General features: G+C 40.0%; 1 pseudogene; it reads right to left on the reverse strand.

The window, feature by feature from the left end:
• Positions 1-354: 354 nt before the first annotated feature.
• Positions 355-4,262, reverse strand: LOC129824605 (UPF0489 protein C5orf22 homolog; annotated as a pseudogene).
• Positions 4,263-5,034: the final 772 nt, after the last annotated feature.

Raw genomic sequence — 5,034 nt, forward strand, 5'->3', positions numbered from 1 at the left:
ATGTAATTGCTAAAATACACTTAAGTATCAAAAGTCAAAGTGTAAATAATTTCAAATTCCTTAAATTTAGCAAGCCAGATGTCACTATTTTCTTGTTTTTGTTTTGTTTACGGATAGCCTAGGGCACAATCCAATACTCAGACATAATTTACATATGAAGCATGTGTGTTTAGTGAGTCCGCCAGATCAGAGGCAGTAGGGATGACCGGAGATGTTCTCTTGATAAGTGCACGAATTGGACCATTTTGGGTGTCAGAGAAAATGTTATTTTCTTTAGGAATGCAGTTAAGTAAAAGTTCTTGAAAATATAAAAAGTAAAGTACTGATACCCCTAAGAACAACTTAAGAGGTACGTTAAAGTATTGTTACACAACTGGCACTGACATTCTTGGAGACGGTGATAAGGGTGGGCTGGGTCAGCGCCTCCAGAATGAGCTCTGCCGCCAGGACCAGTCTCTCAGTCTCATCCTCACCGCTAATGTGGTGGGGTAGCTCCAAGTAGTCACAGGTCAAACCCTGCTGTTGCACATTCATCATCACCACCACCATCACAGAGGGAGACACAATCACAGGTTGCTGTTGCACATTCATCATCATCATCATCAACAACATCCTCATCATCACCCCTATTAGAGAGGGAGAAGCACCAGGAAGGGATAGAATAGTATGAGCCATCCACATAATGAAAGCCATCGTTTTATCAGCATTGTGCCTTTAAGAGTAAAAGATTGAAAAGAAGCCGCAAAGTAAAACCCTTTTAGCTGTAAATGACAGGCTACATTTAGAGATTGATTGTAAATGACAGGGTACATTTAGAGATTGATTGTAAATGACAGGGTACATTTAGAGATTGATTGTAAATGACAGGCTACATTTAGAGATTGATTGTAAATGACAGGCTACATTTAGAGATTGATTGTAAATGACAGGCTACATTTAGAGATTGATTGTAAATGACAGGCTAAATTTAGAGATTGATTGTAAATGACGGCTACATTTAGAGATTGATTGTAAATGACAGGCTACATTTAGAGATTGATTGTAAATGACAGGCTAAATTTAGAGATTGATTGTAAATGACGGCTACATTTAGAGATTGATTGTAAATGACAGGCTACATTTAGAGATTGATTGTAAATGACAGGCTAAATTTAGAGATTGATTGTAAATGACGGCTACATTTAGAGATTGATTGTAAATGACAGGCTACATTTAGAGATTGATTGTTAATGACAGGCTACATTTAGAGATTGATTGTAAATGACAGGCTACATTTAGAGATTGATTGTAAATGACAGGCTACATTTAGAGATTGATTGTAAATGACAGGCTACATTTAGAGATTGATTGTAAATGACAGGCTACATTTAGAGATTGATTGTAAATGACAGGCTAAATTTAGAGATTGACCTTTGTCATTAGTGCTACATTATGTTCTTCCTCATTCCATTTCTCTTCCCTGGAAATATATTGAATTAGCAATGTAGCAAGAAAAATACACCAATGGTGATGACCATATCGGTGAAAAAGCAGTAATTTTACAAGTTCGTAGTCCCAGGCCACGTTATGATTGTGCAAATATTTGATTAGAAAACAAATATGAGATATGTTTCCAACATGAACATCACCTCCCCAACCAGGAGACACCCTACAGTACCATGCATGTATCGTTTAAGCTACAATGATAGCCTTATGACATCCAAATCTAATTCAGACAGTGAGCAGCCAGGTTACCCATGATACAGGTCAGTACTCGATGTCCATCCGTGTCTGAGGACGTCAGAAGATGACGTGGAAACCGGCCACTCGGGGCAACAGTGAGCTCTGTTACCTTCAAGTTGGTTTCGGGTTTGCTAGGGAGTTGTGGACGGAGATGGCTGATGGGCATAAGTATCTGCCTCTTGCCTCTGATTCGAAAGGTTGTTCAGCTATAGAAAGTAGTTATGTATATTTTTTGTTTTAAGCCTTTCCCAAACCTTAACCCTTACCGTAATAATTTGGAGATAATGCCTGAACTTAACCTTAAACATGGATGAACGTCTAATTCTGACATGAGACTATGACAACTGGTATCAACGAGGAGGCAGACAACAGAGAGGTGATCAACCCCCAAGAAAAACTTGATTACACACAAAATATATTATATCTGTTCATGGGAGGAATAGCATAGATATTGATGTATGAGGGAAAAATCACCAGACGTAGATCTCAATCTAACCTCTCCCCAGTTCTGATATTGTGCTGGTATTATATGACTGAACAGTGCTGAGAGAAGGGTTCTTAAGAAAAAAGGTTTCCGACTGAAGATTAGGCCTAGTTGGGGTGATGCAGCAGTTTCTGCCTGGCAGCTAGAGCAGATTTATCCGGGTTGGCAACAGAGTTACTGTAAGGCAGGTAGAAATTTACCCTACCCAGGGTTGGCAGCCCAGCACCTGACAATCTCCTTACTATCATCCTCCACCAGGTCTTCAAATGCTGTCTCCAGATCCTCCAGCTGCTGGATATGTCTCTTCACACACTCTGTCAATTCTTCCTGAACACAACACAACACAGTTGTAGTGTACAGTAGAAGAGAAACACCACATACTTCTGATACAAAGACACCTTCTGAAACACATAACACTTTTGGAAAAGACACAGTATTTTCTCTTATCTCATCTGGGTCTTCACTAGGTTTAATAAAGCTGTATACATAGCACCTGTAGAATAGTGTACTGCTCCTATGGTAGGAGGGGGAGTAAAAGAGGAGGGGGAGTAAAACTGATGGCGTCAAATCATGACATGATTTCCAAAGAAAAGCAACACATCTAAACATCTTACAACACTTTTGCTGATACTAAGTAAGAAATCTGCTTCATCTCAGCAGCATATGTTTCCTTGAGAAGGCTAAGCCTCTCGTTTCCAACAGTTACAGATCATTGCCTTTACCTGTGTGTGGACATCTCCTTGAAGGGATTCTTACAAGAGACAAAAATCAAGGTCGATGTCAAGTATGTATGGATCAGTTTGCTGAGAGAAGGCTGTGCACAGTGTAGGTCGTTGAGACATCAATGTCAGTCTTTGAACAAGCCTGTTTGCATGGCTCCTTATCCTCTACCAGGGGAGGAAGGTAGCCTAGCATTTAGAGAGTTGGGCCAGTAACCGAAAGGTTGCTAGATTGAATCCCGGAGTTGACAAGGTAAAGAACTGTCATTCTGAGCAAGGCAGTTAGCCCACTGTTCCTAGGCTGTCATTGTAAATAAGAATTTGTTCATAACTGACTTGCCTATTTAAATGATGGTAAAATTATTTGTCGTTGCCATTCCTGCTGCAGCTGCTCCCTGAGGTTCTACTCCCACCTGGTGGCTAAAATCGGTCAGTACAGCTACTAGATCTGCTCTCAGGCTTGGAAGCTGAAGCAGAGGAAGGTTGAGCATCATTCACATCCAAAGCTCCCTTGTTCTCTGTCCTGGGTCTTTTCCCAATGTTACACTCCCTGTCTTTCCTCTGGCAACACTCCACATGGTTCACTCAGATAATACTCAGTCCCAGAGGTTTAGGATTTGCCAGCTGATCCTGATGAACATATAGGCCAGGCCGACACTTAAAAAGTTATCGTCCTTACTTGTAACTCTGAAACAAAACAAAAGAAAGGAGAATAAGAAACGTCTTTGGGTCAAACCACACCTTTCTGTATAAGGCACCCAGAAAGACAGGAAGCGGCTTGCAAAGAAAACCAGGGTCGAGTCAGGTGGGTTAATGTCTTCTCCTGTGCACAGTAGGGATGGAGCTGTGAGACTCATGCCCAGCATATAACATGGACATGATCCAATTCTTAATGCTCAGCTCACTGCAAACAGAGAACAATACATGATCAGTGAGTGAATGTATGTAATGTAAATCAGTAGTGATCGGTGCCGTTTAAGATGCGGAGGATGATTATTTTTTTCATTAATATTCCATTCATCCAGCTTAATGTAACATCGATAGGTTCAAGCTACTACATGCTACTCAAATTTTCCCTGTACCATCATGAGGTTGCTACAACCTAGCCTATGAATGAAAGTTTACAATGTAGGTACACAGGTTGAGCATGATCACTTTGCTCGTTGTACATATATAATTCCTTCTCGCAACTATCTACACGCTCTCCTCCTCTCACCTTTTCTCTTCGCTTGTGGACTTCAGTGCACAACACATCAGATGTCTGTCACCAGGTGAAAAACCTTTCCAAGCCAAACCTTCATACCATGACCCCTACACATAGCTTACATCGTTGTCATGTTATAGTCAACTAGAACTACTAGAACTAACACGTTAGTAAACCCGCTACAATCATGCAGTATAGTGTACAGTCATAAAGCAGTTTAGCAGTTAAAAAGCTTAACTTGACTTGGAATAGTTCCAGTGTTGGATAGCCATAGCCAGCTAGCTAACATAGCATACCTCTCTGTTTGAGTAGGCTTAACTAGCTAGCTGCATTTGCTAGTTAAGTGAAAGTAATAAATAAATATAATATAAAAATAACAAAAATAAATACAACCAAATATAACTAGCTAGCTAGCTCTCTCTCTCTCTCTTGCCGTTGTGCCCTTGATCAAACCCCCACAAAGTAGAACTGCACTGTTAGTCACATGTTGTTAAAATGTGGTCAACCCTCCATCTGGAGAGCTCCTGGTAGTGCAGGCTTGGCTTTTGATCCAGCCCTGAAACACCCAAGTCTGCTTATCAAATCAAATCACATTTTATTGGTCACATACACATATTTAGCAGATGTTATTGCAGGTGTAGTGAAATGCTTGTGTTCCTACTTTAACAGTGCAGTAGTATCTAACAATTGCCAACAATACACACAAATCTAAAAGTAAAAGAATGGAATTATTAAATATTCAAATATTAGGACGAGCAATGTTGGGGTGGCATTGACTAAAATACAGTAGAATAGAACACAATATATGCATATGAAATGAGTAAAGCATTATGTAAACATTATTAAAGTGACTAGTGTTCCATTATTAAAGTGATCCCATGTCTATGTACAGGATATAGGGCAGC

The sequence above is a fragment of the Salvelinus fontinalis genome, chromosome 26 (genome assembly GCF_029448725.1).
Source record: "Salvelinus fontinalis isolate EN_2023a chromosome 26, ASM2944872v1, whole genome shotgun sequence".
In the NCBI taxonomy this organism is placed as follows: domain Eukaryota; kingdom Metazoa; phylum Chordata; class Actinopteri; order Salmoniformes; family Salmonidae; genus Salvelinus; species Salvelinus fontinalis.